The sequence below is a fragment of the Trichosurus vulpecula genome, chromosome 3 (genome assembly GCF_011100635.1).
Source record: "Trichosurus vulpecula isolate mTriVul1 chromosome 3, mTriVul1.pri, whole genome shotgun sequence".
Lineage (NCBI taxonomy): Eukaryota > Metazoa > Chordata > Mammalia > Diprotodontia > Phalangeridae > Trichosurus > Trichosurus vulpecula.
Genome location: NC_050575.1, coordinates 175,751,669 through 175,770,049, shown reverse-complemented (window position 1 = coordinate 175,770,049; position 18,381 = coordinate 175,751,669). Strand labels below are relative to the sequence as shown.

The 18,381-nt window shown below is 37.0% G+C and overlaps 1 protein-coding gene across 3 annotated transcripts in view; it reads right to left on the bottom strand.

Annotated features, from left to right (window-relative positions):
- The window catches only part of EXD3 (exonuclease 3'-5' domain containing 3), a 482,404-nt gene that overhangs the window by 366,986 nt on the left and 97,037 nt on the right, over nucleotides 1-18,381 (bottom strand). For 2 of the 3 annotated variants that reach the window (XM_036749598.1, XM_036749600.1), the window contains exon 2: nucleotides 14,302-14,371. The exons of the other annotated variant lie outside the window; for it this stretch is intronic. The gene's annotated coding sequence lies outside the window, so the exon portion shown is untranslated. The remainder of the gene's footprint in view (nucleotides 1-14,301; nucleotides 14,372-18,381) is intronic. 3 annotated transcript variants of the gene reach the window in all.

Genomic DNA, 18,381 nt, shown 5'->3' with positions numbered 1-18,381 from the left:
GGCCTGAAATACAAATCCCACAGAGATTAGCAAAAATAAAAGTAAAAAATGGTACACATATACTCAACATATACTTGGACCATCTCTAATTCCTAATCTGAATTTCCATCTTTTCACTTGATTACTAAATCTTCCATATATCTGAATATTCCCTTTTTTCCAGAGCATAAAAAACAAACAAACCCTGAACTTTCCTTATCTTTTTTCACCTATTCAAATTTTTCACTTTCTTCTGATTGGCCATCAGGCACACAACATAACATCTGGCCTCATCTCAACCCACATAGGATGTCCTCTTGTTCACCCAGTACCCCAAGAAATACCTTATAACAGTACAGTCAAACTCAAGGAGAGATGAAGACCACTAAATCATACATAAGGACTCCTGTAGGACACATATTGGTTCATTTTAAAATGTAATATTATCTATGTTTTATTGTATTTTTATTTACTTCGTTAAATATTTCCCTATTCCATTTTAATCTGGTTTGAGCTATGCTCAGGAGTGTTGTAGGCCATATGTTTGTCACTGCTGCTTTACAGAATTGATCAACATCCACTGCCAGCCTGCCCTATCTGAGTAGAACTGTTATTAGTGCTCATCCCTGCAATGGGCTTACAATGAGGTATCTCAACCCCAAATTATACTGGTGAAATAAGACTACCTACCCGTCATATCGCTTCTCCTAATGTGAGTAAGATAGAGAGGAGCCAAGAGCTAGCCTCTCTGTTTTCCTGGGTGGGTACAGTGACTTATCTGCAAATCCTTGGCTAGGTCTCCAGTTTTCCTGATTCTCAGTCCAGGCTCCCTCCACAGGATTATACATGTGCCATTTGAGTCTAGCAATGCCATATGAAAATAATACTTCCTTTCTACATGGTTTCTGCCACTGTGTTTAATAAGCATTGTACATTATAAGTCTTAAGTTCTGTTACATTAAAACTAATTCGTAGTGGTTTTAGTTTTGGACATCATAGCATGTCTTTAAAAAAAAAGCTTCTACTTAATTCCCACACCTACTGTACTATGCAATGTGCACAAACTAATGGCATTCTCCAGTTACTGCCAGCATTTCTTTTGTCAAAAGAGGTTAAAGAAATAGGTGGCATGCTGATGTTAACAAAGGAATGTAACAGCGACTATAGGAGACCTACCCACGTCTGTAGCCAGCCCAGGGCACAAGTAAGCACAAAAAAATAAGCAAAGCAGCCCAGAATGGATGCAAGAATCCTGCTTTTCTAGAGGTTCTTCTTAACACCATCATTCCTAGTAGAATGTCACCAGGTGATAACTATAGACCTATTGAAGAGAGACCTAGGGAGGCAGAACTTAATTTCTTCAGCCACCAAGCAACAATGAAGGAAAGAAGAAATGATGAAGGCTTTCACCTTAGGCCATGCCTAAGCACTATCATGTGTTTTTTGTATATCAGCATGCTCTGGATGCTACTGTTATGTCTCCCCTAACAGTGCCTACATTTTCATGGATCCTTCTGTAAGCTGTGCTAGACACTGATGAGAGAATCTTAAGAGTATACTAAAGAGTGACCGAGAGTCAAGTTAATGGGTCATGAGTCAGGTTACTCAGTTTCTTCTTTTACAAAATGAGTAAAATACTTGCATTTCTATAATTTCAGGGCACAGCTATATGCAAGCCTTACCAAGTGTACTTAAGAGACATGCTGAACCCATGGGAAGAAAAACACCACAAACTGGATTTTCTTACCCTCAAACTGTACTTAGTTCAGTTTTTATTAAGTATGTCTTTTACAATCTCGTGGTCTGGGACTTTTCTGTCATTAAACAAAATCTTACATAAAAATATCTTCTATCTTCTACAGGAAGGACAGGATAAATATTTGCTTTGCTTCCTTAAACACGCTTAGTTAAATGGTATTTACTCAGATCTGTACCTGGCAGGAAGAAGATCTGGATATTCATAGCTATTTCTAATCCTCAACATATACATCCTGATTTGACTAGTTTTTCAAGAAACTGTGGTGCTGGTAGCACAAGCTATACACCTCATCAGGGTGATTAATATTTATTAATTATTAAAATTATAGAAGTTTTCTTCAAGTTTTCCAACCACTAGATAGTATAAAATTTACTTACTTTTGTATCATGTTACATACACATCACAGAAATACTTCAAGAGAATTCATCATTGTGGGTGTTCCCTTCATGGTACTTCCTATTCCTGTTCCCTATCTTTCCACAAATCATCCATACAGGAGCTCTCTAAAATATTAGAGGACTTCCTCTCAGTCTTTGAACATTTTAAGGATACCAGTGCAACATTCAGTAAGCCCACATGTTACCTCTCATTCTCACTACGTAATGGGCCCACCACAGTCCAGTCAAACATGTCAGAATGACAATAGTAATGTATCCCCTTACTGGCTATTTGACCAAGTTCTCACATTTAAAGTACCAACAGTTAAAAGACTTGTAGACAATCTATAAACTGTAGGATTCTTAGGACATTCATCTACTTTTCTACTACACCACCACCATCATTGCAAAAAGGAACCACACAGGGTTGAAGGCTATTTAGAAGTTTTTTTTTTCCCTTGTGTCATGAGGCCTCATGGCCAAAGAATTCATCATCAAGGAGCCAAACTTCTAGAGAGGTGTCTCTTCAATTTTAGCCTGTCTAGCCTGAACCCAGAACCACTCCAACTTGGTGAAAGCTGCCAGGGATTATATTCTGCTGGCATAAACTTTGATAAGCCAGGATCATCATCACACAGTGATTAAGTATCAAAGAAGGGCTTTATGATAGATCACAACAAAGCCAGATTTCATCTGACTATACTTAGGAGAATACCTAAAATAACTCTTATTTTATATGGAACATAGCCATTTACAATGCACTTTCTGTAGGTAAACTCATCTGAACTTAATAGCAACTTTGTGAAATAGCTATTTCAGGTTCTATTAGTTCATTTTACAAAAGAGGAAGTTAGGCACAAAGGAGTTCAGTGCAATACCTAAGGTTCCACAACTAATAGGTGGAAGAACTAGGATTCAAACCCATGGTCTTCAAACTCCAACGCTCTTTCCACTAAACTACAGCTTTCCCATGTACCCTTGAATTCAGAGGCTCAAATGAGATAATGGATGTAAAGCATCTTGTGAACCTTAAAGTGCTACATAAATGTCAGTTATTATTATTAATATTATTATCAGCCTCCAGTTACCAGACCTCCAGGCCTCCAGTCTGGTGATGACTTCAGTCCCTAGGCCTCCTACTGCACTCCTACTGAACTCAATCTGTGTTTATAGAGCAATAAGGGAGTTCTGGTAAATATTTAACAGCCAGGTTGAAAGGAGAAGCAGGATTTATGAACTGCCACTCTAAAGTTTAATCTACATTATTAACACTTTAAGTCTAGACAATCCACAAAACAATGAATCAGGCATTGAATGGTAGCGATTGTCAATTTCTGAGGTGTAATACTTACAATGAAAATTTAACAATCTCTTACAAACCTGTTAGAGCTGGCTCCAGCACACCCCTGCTTGCATTGCTGCTCTTGCTTTAATTATTTGCATTTTATACTTCTACCTATGTCATTTTGGTTTCTGTAACCTACTAGAGGGCAAAAACCTTGTCTATGTAATTGTAGTTGAGAACAGCACCTCCATCAAGTTAGGCCCTTCAAAAACATTTTTTTCAACCACCAAAAATTTATCTTCTTTACTCTTACTCCAACTCCCACCCCATAATTAAGAATGAAAGAAAAACAAAACCCCTGTTATAAACATGTACGTTCAAGCAAAACAAATTTCTGCATTGGCCAAGTCCAAAACAATATATGCCTCATTCTACACTATGAGCCCTTTGTCGCTATCAGGAGATAGGTAGCATGTTTCATCCTTAGTCCTCTGGAACTGTGGTTGGTTAATATATGTTGATCCTAAGTCTTTCAAAGTTGTCTTTACTACAATTTTACTACTGTATAAATTGTTCTCCTGATTCTGTTCACTTCAGTCTGCATCACAGAAGTCTTCCCAGGTTTCTCTTTTTCTTAGCACATGGTAGAGTTCCACGACATTTATATACCATAACTTGTTCCAGTCATTACCCAATTTATGGGCACCCCCTCAGATTCTCATTCTTTGCCACCTCAAAAAGAGCTATACATATTCTTGTACATCAGAGTTGTTTTGCTCAAGACTAATCCCTCCCTTAACTCCTCTCTAATTCCTTCCCACTAATTCCCCCTTCTCCCCTTTCCTTCCTAATTCCATGCTGAGTGAAATATATTTTTGTACTCAACTGTATGTAGCTGTGTATTTCCTTCCCTCCTTTGACTACTTCAGATGAAGATGAAGTTCAAGTGTCAGCTGCTCCAGAACCCTCTCCTTCTTGATTATATAGATATCTACTTGTATACCTTGATTATATGAGGTAATTTTCCCTAACCTTCCTTTCTCTTCCCATCCCCAATGTATTCCTCTTCCTCTCTCCTTCCATTCTTCTCTTAAGATCATCAAGACTTAACAGAATCATTTCCACACCTTCAGTCTAATTGTTGTTGTTGTATAGTCATTTTCAGTCGTGTGCTACTCATCATGACTCTATTTGGGGTCTTCTTAGCAAAGATACTGGAGCGGTTTGCCATTTCCTTCTCCAGCTGATTTTACAGATGAGGAAACTGAGGCAAACTGAGTTAAGTGACTTACCCAGGGTCACACAGTTAGTAAATGTTTTCTTGACTCCAGACCTGGCACTCTGTCCACTGCACCACCTAGCTGCCCCTCTGTCTAATTAAATTCCCTCTCCAACCCCAAATGATGATAGGGTCCAATGAGGACACATGTATCATCTTCCCATATTAAGAGTATAATCAGTCTTATATTTTTTTTAGTCCTTCATCTTTGTTTATTTATGTTTACCTATTCATGTTTCTCACCTCCTGTGTCTGAAGTTTCTACGCACCTCTAGTTTTTTCATCAGGAATGCTTGGAAGTCCTCTAATTCATTACACATTTATTTTTTTCCCTTGTAAGATTACACTCAGTTTTGCTACATAAGTTATTCTTCGTTATAAACCTAAATCTCCTCTGCCTTCCAAAACATGGTATTCCTAGCTCTTTACTCCTCTATAGTGGTGGTGAAAAAAAAATGTGTGATCCTGACTGTGCTCTTCTATACCTGCAATTTTTTCTTTCTGCCTGCTTGCAGTACTTTTTCTTTGACCTGCAAGCTTTAGGCTTTTGCCTATGATGTTTCTGGGAATTTTCATTTGGGGGTTTCTTTAAGGATGTTATCAATGTAGTCTTTCTATTTCCACTTTGCCCTCTGGTTCTAAGAGATCTAGGAAGTTTCAAAATTTCTTAAAATATGATGGCTAAGCTTTTTTTTTTTTTTGGTCTTGGCTTTCAGGCAGTCCAATGATTCTTAAATTTTTTTCTCCTTGTTCTGTTTTCCAGGTCAGTTGTTTTTGCAAAGAGATAGCTTAAATTTTCTTCTACTTTTTAGTCTTTTGTCTTTGTTTGTCTCATGGAGTCATTGGCCTATTCTAATTTTCAGAGAGTTTGTTAGTTGGCAAAGGTTTGTACTTCTTGTGCCAAGCAGTTAATTCCCTTTCCAAGTTTTTCTTCCCTAGTTCTCATTTCTTTTCCATTTTTTTCCTCTAGTATTCTCAATTCATTGATAAAAAATTTCTAACTCCTCTTTCATCTCTCCCAGGACTTCTAGTTGAATCTGTGCCCAAACTGTTTTTCTTTGACGTTTTGCTTATAGATCTTTTAGAGTCATTCTCTTCTTCTGGGTTCATGTCTGTGGTATCTTTGTCAACATAATAGCTATTTATGGCATGATTCTTTTTTTTTTAATTTGCTCATTCTTCCAGCCTACTTCCTGACTTCATATTTGATGTTAAAGCCAGGTTCCACACACTGCTGGGCAGAAGATCTGGGCTGGTCCTGTTGCTGCTTTCTTGGGGGTATTAAGTGTTATGTTATTCCAGTATCTTAAGGACAGCTCAGACTGGGGGACTGGAAGCATTCAGTGCTCCCTAAACAGTCTGATCTAGTATAAAATCTAGTTGCTGTTCCTCAGTCTACACTCTGCAAGTTCCCGATTTGGGTTTGGGTCTAAGCAATATTAGACTGGCTGTTAGACTCAGTTACTACCAGCCAGCTGGGAAACTCTGCTAGTTCAAAGTGATGGAACCGCAGGCTCTCCTCTTTGATCTAGGATTTCTGCTCTGGTTATTCCTCTGCAGGCTTCAGACTGGCTGCTGCTCCTGGGATCTGAGCCACATCACCACTGCTTGCTTCTGAACCTGCTCATCTCTTAGTACATAGCCCAGAACATGCAGAGGGTGGGATGGGGGGAGGAATGCAGGTCCCTCCTCAGTCTGTCCTGTATCTGTGACCTCAAACTGGAAACTGGGTAACAAAGCTGCAAGTTGGCACCTGTCCCCAGTTAAGTACCCTACTATAAGTCTGTACTTCCACTTGTCTTGGTGCAAAGCTGCTCTCTGCACAGATTCTGCAAACCTCTCTGTCTGTCTCTCTATGCCAACCAGGGCTGGAAAAATGATTCACTGTGACTTTTTGTTGGATTTCCCCATCAGGATTTGGTCTGGTGTATTTTCTAGATCTTTTGAGAGATCTGGGATGGGAGGAGTTAGCTCACTGTACTGCTTCCTGCTACTCCTCTATCTTGGCTCTACCACTAATAAAAACTTTATCATAATAACAATGACAAGTCAAATTAAAAATATGAATTCAAGGGTACTCTTTCCAAATGAAAGAGATATGAGGCTCATTAAAGTAAATTTCGAATAAATGTTCTCATAATGGTTACTTCTTAACAAGTAAAACTGGCATCATGATATCAGTAGGAAGTTTTGGTGAAATCTCTTATGCAGCAGTTCACTGAAGGCTGCTGGCAAGGAATCCATCTTCACTGAGAAAAAGGTATATTGTCCTGCATTTATAAAATATTTGGGTCTCTCATTCTAAAAGCATTTCAGTGGTCTTGTGGTATGACTTGAAGACCTCCAATAGCTAAACAAGCAAAAGATATGAACAAATAGATCACAACCTGATTAAATTAGTTTACAGATTTAGCGTTATGCCAATCAAACTACCAAGAGGTCATTTCATAGAACTAGGAATGAAGTGGAAATAGCATTTAAGACTTCAAGCTACATAGTAATCATTAAAACTATCTGATCATCATTTAAAATAGAAAAGTTGATCAGTGGAATAGATTACTTAAGCAAGCATCAGACACAACAAAACTCAGTAGGATATCTGATAAACTCAAGAATATAAACTATTTCCAGGAAGACTGACTTTAGTCAACAAGTACTGTTGGAAAACTGTAAAGAAGTTCAGCAAAACAATATAGATAGAGAGAGAGAGAGATAGATAGATAAAGAAATAAGTAGGTTTATACCAGCATCTTATACCACATAGCACAATAAGTTCCAAAATGGATATACAAACTAATCATAAAAAGGTCACATCATAAAAAAAAAAAACTAAAAGAAACTGGAAGTAACTTTCACAGCTGTTAAAAGGGGGAGCATTTATTTTAATTGGAGGAAAATTCTTTTTTTTTTGGTTGTTAAAATTTCCATTTATGAAAACAGGCTTGATTGAACATGGCATTTTCCTCCCCTCCCCTGTAAGGGCAGAAGTGGCAGCACAGATCATACAAGTGATATGTGACCACTGGATCTTAGGGAGTCATTTGTCTTAACTAGTTCACAGCCTGGGTGTGATTTTTCGGTCAGCAAGAGATGGTCAGCATCCTAGGTCTCAATGGCTTATCCACACTTTTCAGGTGGGCTTCATAATTTGTCCCCAAAGTGTTAAGTGCCATTTTCAGCCAAGAGGGCCAGCAGGAAAAAACCTGCCAATTTGTTGGTACTGTAAAAGACCACTTAAAAAAAATCCCTACTCAATTCACTTAAAGGTTAAGGATCGCATTTATGGAAAACTTTATTATGACCTGCTATTCTTTCCCCAAGTGCATGCATCACTAATATTCCTGAGGTGTTTCTACTTTCCAGAGTATGGGGGTTTTAATTCCTTTAAGAAATCCATACAGTTAATAACCACATTTAGTCTAGCAATCATTAGAGACTATACAGAACTACATTTCCTCATTTCTACTTCCTACTTTTTCATCCAGCTTTCTCCCACAGGTCACTATATTTTGTTTTCAGTTTCTAATAATTTACCAAATTCAGAGTTGGAACCTTTCTCTGCAGCTCTGAGATTAGGCTGTTGCATTGTTAATGGTGAGTAGGGTTTGTTTTAAATGGCCTCTAGCCTTTAAAGCTGTTAGCCATTTTTATGGGCAGGAGAGGTTGCATGCTTACAAAAGGTATCACAGGTTTCTGTTCCTAAACATAAATTTCATCAGATCTGGCAACAACTCAAGTTAACCAGGATCATCTGGGTTTTACTAATAAGACTATTTTAAATCTCCCACCCCCAGCACAAAAGATGCCAATGTCATGCCCCTCCATGATTTGGCACCAGCACCCTCAGGTTTCCATCCCACCCTTATTACCCAAATAAGCACACCTGAAGGAGAATTCTTAACCAAAGAGGGGATAGTGGTAATTATAAAAAATAAAAGAGATACTTCTGATTAAATTGGCAAAAATGACAAAAGATGAAAATAGTTTATACTAAAGGGAACTGCAGGAAGACAGGTATTCTAACATACTGTTACAGAGATGTAAGTTGTCCCAACCACTCTGGAAAGCAAGTTGAAATTACGCAAGAAAAGTTACTAAGCTATTCACATATCCTTTGACCCAACAATTTCACTTTAAGGCACATACTCCCGGTGATGTCAGACAGTAAGAAAGGTCTTTCATATGCCAAATATTCATGGCAGTACTTTTTGTGATTAAAAAAAAAAAGTGGGTCCCCATGAACTGGAGAATGGCTGAACATACTGTGACATATGAATTAATGGAATATTCTTGTACTGTAAGAAAGAACAAACATAAGAAATTCAGAGAAATATGGGAAGATCTACATGAACTGATAATAGAACCAGGGGAAAAATATACACAATCACTACAATAAGGAAAATGAAAAGAACAATAAAGCAAAGTCAAACATTGGGTAATTATATTGACCAAGCTTGACCTTGGTTGGGGTTAAGAGAGGAGGCTATGGATGTAGAATGCTGCAGATGTAGTCAAATCAAACAGTTTTTCTTTGTTATAAGGGATTGTTCTATGAGTGTGAAGGGTGGGAGTGGTATATCTAGAGAAGACTGTGATGCAAAACAAAATATATCAACATAAATTTAAAAATAAATGCATGAAAGTATATTGGAATACAGCATACTGATTTGGAATCAGGAGACCTGGGCTTGAGTACCTCTTCTAATAATATATATATTAACAATTACATGTGATCATGAGCAGATAACTTCCCGTCTCTGAGTTTCATTCTCCTCATCTATAAAAAGAAAACAATAATGCTTATACTACACCTCACAAGAATATTATAAGGAAAGGGTCTACAACCTATAAGCACAATATAAAAGTGAGTTATTTTCAAAAACCTACTGCCCAGCAATGTGACCACTGGACTAAACCTGTCAAAGTTCAAAGAGAAGATACTTTCAGACCCTGACACAAGGCTACAGAACAGAAAAAAAATCAAGAGATTAGTGAATGTGATTCAAATAAATCAAAGAGACTGAAAAGCAGAGAGTTGAGTTGAATAACTTAGTAGATGTATTCTTAAAAAGCTGTCTGTAAACCTTATGTTTCACCCTGACTCAGACCTAAAAAAACTGAAAATATGTTTTTATAGCAAAAAAGTTAAGAGCAAGTTATAAAAATTCCACATAAAAGACATGCTGGCTGTTGAAAAGTCATAAATGCTGCCTGTGGAGAATGTCTCTCTCTTTTTCCTAGTTATTTCAATAAAGTTATTGTTTCTCCCCTATTTCAGTTGTCTCAATAAAAGGTTAAATAACCTTATTTATCTTCTAAGTTTCTGCCACCTGGATGCCCTGGGAATACTTCTGGTTTTGGTGCAAGGCAAGTTGTTTCAGCTGTTTGTGGCATACTTCTTAAGAATCAAGTTTCTTAACATCTTTTAAAAGCAAAAACATCCCCATAACATGGCAGGAAGTCCAAAGTCTGGACTCTTCACTCTGTTCTTGACTATTCCCACCCTAATGTGAACTACAATTGCACTTGAGGAAAGCCATGTATTCTAGACAACGTTTTAGCAGCTATTTTTAGCCCAGCTCTGGGTCATACCAGGCCAAAGGCTGAGGCCAAGATGGCACAGAGCCATTGACAGAGAAGCAGAAACAGGTGCAAGGCACTATGAACTAAAAATTCAAAATGTCAGAAACATACATTTCAGGTAAAACACAGCAAAGTTAGTCTTTATTTGTTTCATTAAAATTACAGAATCTTAGAACTGAAACAGACTTCACATGTCATCAACCTCTGCCTTAATCACAAATCCTATTTACAAAAACCCATGAGAAGCAGTCAGACATTACTTCAAGGTCTCTAAGGTCAGGGGGCTCATCATTCCTCAAGGTAACACATTTCATTTTTAGATGCTCTAACTTTCTAAAAGAAGCTTTTTCCTCAGGTTACACTGAAATCCTCTTCCTTCAACCCAACGGTCTCAGTTCTATTCTCTAAAGTCAACAGAACAAACTGGATTTCTCTTCTACAAAACAACTCTTTAAAAACTTAAAAGCAAGTTTTATCATGTCTGCCTTAAATGTGTTTCTTCTTCCAGCTTACCAGTCCCTAATTGCGTATGGTACAATTTCAAGTCTTTTCAGTATCTGCATCTCCCTCCTGTGGATATACTCCAGATTATTCATATGCTTCCTAAAATGTTGCACCCAGAACCAGAGATAACACTCTATATATTACTAGGGCCTGGTGCGGTGGATATCATTCTGGATATCATAATAAAAATCCAGATGAAGTTTAAGGAGTCCACAATTAGGGTTATCTGCTCAGCAGTAGCTTTTGATTTGCCCTGGATGTAAAAATGCTTAAGCATACCTCTGCTGCAGAGCTTTGCTTTCATCCCAATAACATACAGAAATACAAATCCCTATTATTGACTTTGGTTATTAGCTGGGTTTCAGTGAGCCATATAATATCCCAGGTTTTTGCTCTCAGCACACCCTGGAGCAGAGGTTCTTAACTTGGGGTCTATAGACTTGTGTTTTCTTTTTTAATATTTTTCTAACAGCATTTCAATAGAACTGGTTTCCTTGGCAATCCTATGTATTTAAGCTAAGGTCTTTCCCAGATGGCTCCAGAAGAGAAAGTGAGGCTGGTGACCTTGCGCAGCCCTCCCTCACTTAGATCCAATTCACTTGCAAGTCATGGCATCACCTTCCTGATGTCATGATCCAATTTGAGAACGAAGGTCAAACAACAACCTGTGAGTAGCATGAGCTGCCCCATTGGAAACCCAATGGCCCAGTTCCAGTTGGGCAACGCAATGCCTTCCTTCTCTCCTTTCTTCTTCTCCTTCCTCTCCCTCTGTCCACATAGGGTATCATACCCTTACCTGCAGGTGCTCTGCCCAAAGGAATGTAAATTTTGATTGCTGAAACCTCAAAAGATATCTTGGAGTTTACAGGCTAGATTTTTTTCTTAAGGACTATCTTGCCACTGGACCCAGATGGCTCCAGAGGAGAAAATGAGGCTTTGCACAGCCCTCCCTCACTTAAATCCAATCCACTTGCAAGTCGTGGCATCACGTTCCTGATGTCATGGTCCTCTTCCAGAACAAAGGACAAACAACAACAACAATGTATTTAATACATGCATTTAAAAACATTATTCTGAGGTTGTTATAGGTTTCATAAGACAGCCAAAGAGGTCTACAACACAAAAAAGGTTAAGAACCCCTGAATAAGAGCACTGAGGCAGGGACAAATACTCTGTAATATTTTGTGTGAAATTCTCCCAGAAATACTGAGTATCCAGAGATGGGCAATAAAAAAATCTGTAGTCAAGTAGTGTAGAGTGCTTCAGAAGATTAATTATCCATGAATTGATTTACAAGGCCCAAGTGTATAATCTTCCAGTGTAGCAGACACATGCTATCTGTTTCAGCTCCTTTAGGCCCCTTTCAGAGATGATAAGTCATAACTGTCATGTTTCAAGTGTCTTCTAGCCCCATTTCCCCTTGAGAGGCCCTGTATAAGACTGACCAAGCAGATGGCATAAAGCCACTGCCAGGATTTTTCCATCCAAACCTACTTGGAGGTATAAAAACCTCTTTAAAATTTTTTTCAAAACAAACAAAAAAACACCTCTTCTCAAGGGAACTTTAGGCTGCCTCAGTAATGAGGCTGTGTCCTGAATGCAATGTGATATCAGAAGTGCCTGAAACATACCTTAGAATGCAGAAAACTGAGGCTCAGGACCCCTTCAAGACTAGTAGGAATGAATACTGGGGCTACTGATTTCTCCTTGATCTTCTCTGTGGATCCTTCTTAATAAGCATAGCTAGCTTTGTAAGTCTCTTATTTAAATCATTTCCAGCATCTTGTAAGTCAAATTTGAGGACTGATCAGCTGTTCCATCAGGTTAACACATGTAGCTTAATATAACAGCAATGTTTCTGGTGAAACATGAAAAAACTGGTTCATTTAAAAATAAACTGGCCAAGTGTAGAGAAAAGCTTTTCTTAGCAACTAAAAAAAATTTAAGCTAATGTTTTTTTAAAAAAAAACTATTTTAATTGTTCTTTTTCATTCCATGAATTTCTTCCTAGTCATCTTATTTCTTATCCATCAGCAAGCATTTATTAAGCACCTACTAAATACCAGGAACTATATCAAGCACTGGGGAACTGAAGACAAAACTGAAATAGTTGCTGCCCTAAATGAGTTTTTTGTCCAATAAAAGTAAAACTTGTTTTTTAAAAATATTGATTCAATTGCTTTGTAACTCATAAAGAACTTTTAAAATTAATTTTATTGTTGTAAAGCCCTGAGTCAAACTTTTCTCTGAACTTGGGGTGAGGCTCATCTGCCGATCTGAAGACAGGCCAAATTCTGCAGATGTGCCTTGTTGAATGTATTCTACCACTGAGTAACAGCAGGAATCCAACAAAGTTGTATTTATATTACTAAGTTACACTTGAGTCCAACCTTTTCTACTTCCCAGCCTCCAGAAAATTGATCCAATGAACAAGTTCTCAGCAGTCCCACAGAACAAGCAGTTCCAATTACCACTCTTCAGCTCTCCTTCACTTAACCAGCTCTGCACTCACCAATTTCTTTAACCAAACATAACATATCAGGTTACTGGCAGAAAGTGGTAGTAGCAAAGCTGAACCAGATGGCTCAGAGTCCTATTTTTAAACTGCCTACAAGTTAGGCAGAACACAATCCCAGCAGGCATTGACGTTAAATAATGTAAGAAATGAGAGCAGAGGTTATGTACGCCACTCAGGCACTAATGCATAGTATGGGTTTTCTAGCTTTTCTTTTTTATTTAACCTGTAATTAAGCTGTATATTAACCTGTAATTAATTGACAATCTGGTTAAAGCACAACACTAATATAAACAATCACAGAATCTTAAATTGTGACAAATCTTCAGAGTTCCAGTCTAAACTTCTATACAAAGAGGAACATTCCTCTATAGCAAAAGAATGCTGGATTCAGTCAGAAGTTTTAACCCTAATTGTCAGCTCTGCCATTTACTACCCAAGTGATGTTGGACAAACTGATGACCTTTCAGGTCCTGTCCAGTTCTAAGTCCTATGATCCCTGACAAATGTTCATCTTGATTCTACTTCAATTCCCCAGTAACAGGGAGATCACTAATGTCTGAGGCAATTGGGAATCAGTGTAGTAGAAAGGAAAAAACATAAGATCCACTTCCAGGTCATGTGAACAATGAAATGAAGTGGACTAGACATTTTCTTCAATCCTCAAGACCTCTCAAACCTCTCCAAAACAGAAATTATACACTAAAGATAAAGCAACTTCCCCTGTCTCCACAGCTAACCCTTATAAACCCCTATACTCTAGTGCTTACAAGGAACACATTTAAAAAACAAAGACATACAAGTGGGTGGAAAAAAATTATTATGCTTCATGTGAATCCAAAAGAGCATGAGTCGCCATCAGGCTATTTGACAAAGCAAAAATACACATTCAAAATATAAAAAGAAGTAAACAAGAAAACTATTTTATGCTGAAAGGAAACATAGACAACAAACCAATATGAGTAATAAACTTATATGTTCCAAATACCTTTGCATCCAAATTCATAAAGGAAACATTACCTGAGCTTCTAGACAGTTACACAATAGTTGACAGGAGACTCCAATATCCCTCTATCAGTTTCGGATAAGTCTAACAGAAAAATAAACAAAAGAGCAAATATGGAACTGTACAAATTTCTGGAGAAACTACAGTTAAAAGACTTATGGCATGTTCTAAATGGGACAGCCAAAGAATATATATATTTCTTGGCACCACATGAAACTTTTACAAAAATGGACTATGTAACATGCCATGTACATGGCACAGAGATATTGTTAAAAAAAAAAAGTCAAAAAGGCGGAAATAGTTATTATATCCTTTACAGATCATAATGCAATAAAAATAGAAATTGGTTAAAGGACCTCAAACAAAACATACAGACCCAAATAAAAACTTAGCAATGAAATCTTAAATAATGAGCGGGTCATAGGGGCAGCTATGTAGAGAAATGAACAGAGCACCTGCCCTGAAGTCAAGAGGAAGAGTTCAGACCTGGCCTCAGACACTTGACACTTACTAGCTGTGTGACCTTGGGTAAGTCACTTAACTCCAATTGCCTTGCCTTCCCCCCTCCAATAATGAACGGGTCACAGAACAAATCATAAAAACGATAACAATTTAAAAGAAAATCATAATGATAAAACAACACACAAAAATTTCTGGAATATAGTTAAAGCAGTCTGCAGGGAGAAAATGCTATACTTACAAACATACACTAACAAAATAGAAAAAGAGAGGATTAGCGAACTGACTGTGCATTTTCAAAAATTAGAAAATCAATCAATAGATAAGCCTAAATTAAGTACAAAAGAAGAAATATTAAAAATTGGAAGGAAAATAAATTGGAAGCAAAAAAAAATCCCCATAGAACTAATGAATAAAACTAAAACTTGATTCTTTGAAAAGACTATTAAGATTGATAAATTCTTAACTAATGTGATTAAAAAGAAGGGAGGAGAAAATCAAATCAGTCAAATAGCAGATAAACAAGGTGAAATCACAGTAAAACCAGAAGAAATAAAAAGAATAATCAGAACATACAATGCACAGTTATATGCTAAGAAAACTGTGAACACTGAGTTAAGATGTATATATCTTCATCCAAGTCACAAATCAAAATAGTGAATAATACAGTACCAAGTCCAGAGCCCTGTGACAAACCACTAAAGACTTTCTAAGTCTTAATGTTTCATTACACACATTTCAACTGCTAAGCATAAACCAAACCCTAGCATCCATCATAGATAATTAAATATTTCAGCTTCAAGTATAATGAAATCATGAGAATACTTCACTGAAACAAAAAAGTCTTTATGAAAAAAATTTAAATCACTTTAGCTGGACTTAATGTGGAGGCATTAGAAACTGATCCTTTGGCTTGATAAGGATGACAATTATCCCTTCATTTATTAATTTTTAATTAATTTATTAATTTTACTGAAATATTTTGTCTTTGAGTGCTATTTTTATCTAGCTCTAAAGCAAACTAAGTTGGGGGAATGAAGAAGGCACTGACATTCCCATGTCCATTTTCAACATGCCCAATTTCCAGGATAAAATTGTAATGGTCTTAGAAAGATATAACTATGAGAAATCTGAGAATACTTAATTAAGGCAGTAAGTATAGAATATTGGAAAGATTACTGGACTCCCAGGAGTCAGAAGACCTGGATTAAAGTCTCAGATTTGACAACTATTAGCTTTGTAACCTGGGGCAAGTCACCTCATTCCTGTAGGCCTCAATTTCATCACTAATAAAATGAGAGCTTGACTAAATGATTTCTGAAGGCCCTCTGAGTTCTAAAATTCTGTGAAATTTGTTCATTACTTTGACAATTGTCATAGAGCAAATCTTATGTTGAAATTACTTCTAATAAAAGGTGCCTGCAATACAATGCATGCTACTAGTATGAGAAGGCTTTCCAACTTAAGGTCAACTTCAAAAACAATGAACAAGCCAAGCCAGGCTTTCAAAAATAAAATGTAATATTTTTTGAAGACAAAAAAATTTCCACACTATTTGAATCGACATGACTTACTTTCAACCATGTAAAGCAAAGCAATCATGTATTGTTTCCTGAGTCTGCTGTAATGAAAGACACATCTCAGAGGCTGAAAAGAAAATTTTAAAATATATCACCTAAATGATAATATATTTCAAACTAAAATTGTCTGGTTTAAATATGAATACTAAAATATGTACTTGAAACATATTAACTGTAAAAATCATCTTATAGAAAATGATGTCTGAACAGAAGGAATGTATCAGACACTCCGTTCTGTCATTATCAGTATACCAGCCTTTGCAAGCCTACCCTAAATAAAGTCTAAATTGAAAACACATTGCCGGAAGGGCCAGCTGGGCCCCATCCCCTCAGCATATACTTGGCAAAGTTTATAGTCTTATAGTTTCTCCATTAGCAATTTAGTTGTTTGCTAAAACGTACTAATATTTTAAATTCTCCATGTTTTGAATTTCACTTCAGTCTCCTGGAGGCAATTCAAACATCCTAATTGGCTACCAAATCCCAAGCAGATAAAATTCTAAGTAGTTTGAAATATAATGGGGTAACAGTCTTTTCAATAAGTAAAGTTAAAAAAGCTATTTTAGGGTCTTGCTAGGAACGTGTCTCTTTCAAGGAGCTCCAAATCATTCTAGCTGTCCCTAGGACCTCGAGCCAAACCAGGTGCCCCTGAAATTGCCCCCAGGGTGATCTGAAACTCTTAGGTGGAGCTAACAAACTCCTTCCCCTCCATGGTTCCCCTGCCCCGGACCCCAAGGAACCAACCGTGGCATAAAAGGTTGGGATCTCTCCCCTGAACATTATTTTAAAGGGATATTACAGCTTCAGGGCTCAGATAAAAACTCTCTCCATGTCACTGTCATTCTGAGAATGGAGAAGTTTAGGCCACCTTCTGATAAACAACCAGTGCTAGTCCCACAAAATAAAAGTTATATTATTTAGTGAACTGTATATACATTAAGGTGCTCATAATATAATAAAGAGTATATCTATTCAGAAAATATGAGAGCCAAATCTTTGTGACTTTTAAAGCACTATATAAATGTCTAGTATTATTTCTATTATTTCTCCTCATAACATCTTCAGAACCTTCCTCCAAGGCTAACCTCTGAGCCTTTGTCATTTCCTTCCTCTATTTCCATGCTCTACATACTTAGTTTCTTCCCATAGATTGGTTAAAAATTCTGTAGCCAAAATCATCATTTTCATCTTATCCACCATATACAGTGGAGGAGCTTAAGGTCAGTAGCTCTGGGTTCAAGTACCTCCTGTGTGATTTGGGCAAATCACTTAACCTCTATGAATCAGAGGATCATAGATGTAGATCTAGAAGAGCCCTTTAAGTTTATCAAGTTCACCCCCCTCATTTTATAGATGAGGAAACTGTAAAATTCAGGGATATTAAGTGACTTGCCCAGGATGATATAGCTACTAAGCATCTGAGACAGGATTTGAACCCAGGTCTTTCTGATCTAATGTTCAACACTATTACCCCATGCTACTTCTCAATGTACCATGTTAGGTTGGGATAATAATATTTTGTATCATCTACCTCAGAACTGTGATGAGGGCCAGATGTGAAAAATTTACATAAAGTACTATATAATTGTGTAACTATAATTGTAAATTGTAAACTTATAGCTTATCAATCTGTGTTATTAAATCTACATTACTTTCATCTTTAGCTCACAGCAATGCGACTAAGAAAAAAAGGTGAAGGTCTTATTAACTGCAATAACAGTAAGAAATTAAGGAAGCCCTGAAGCTTCTAGTTTCATTTCATACAATGAGACTTTGGTTGATGTCATCTATTCTCAAAAGCTCACTGTAATTCATCTATACAGAGATAACATGCAAACCTATAGGAACTCCCTTATTTCTAAGGCATCTCCAAATTAGGGTTTTCTATTCCAAATCAGTGCCACTTATTCAAAAGAAACACAGGGGAACTGCTCATGTTCACTTCATAATCCTCTTTCAAAGGAAGTAATATATAGTGGGAAAAAAGTACTGAAATTGGAATTTAGGCATGACTATGCCATTAATTCAGTGTGACTTCAGGCAAGCTACTTTTGT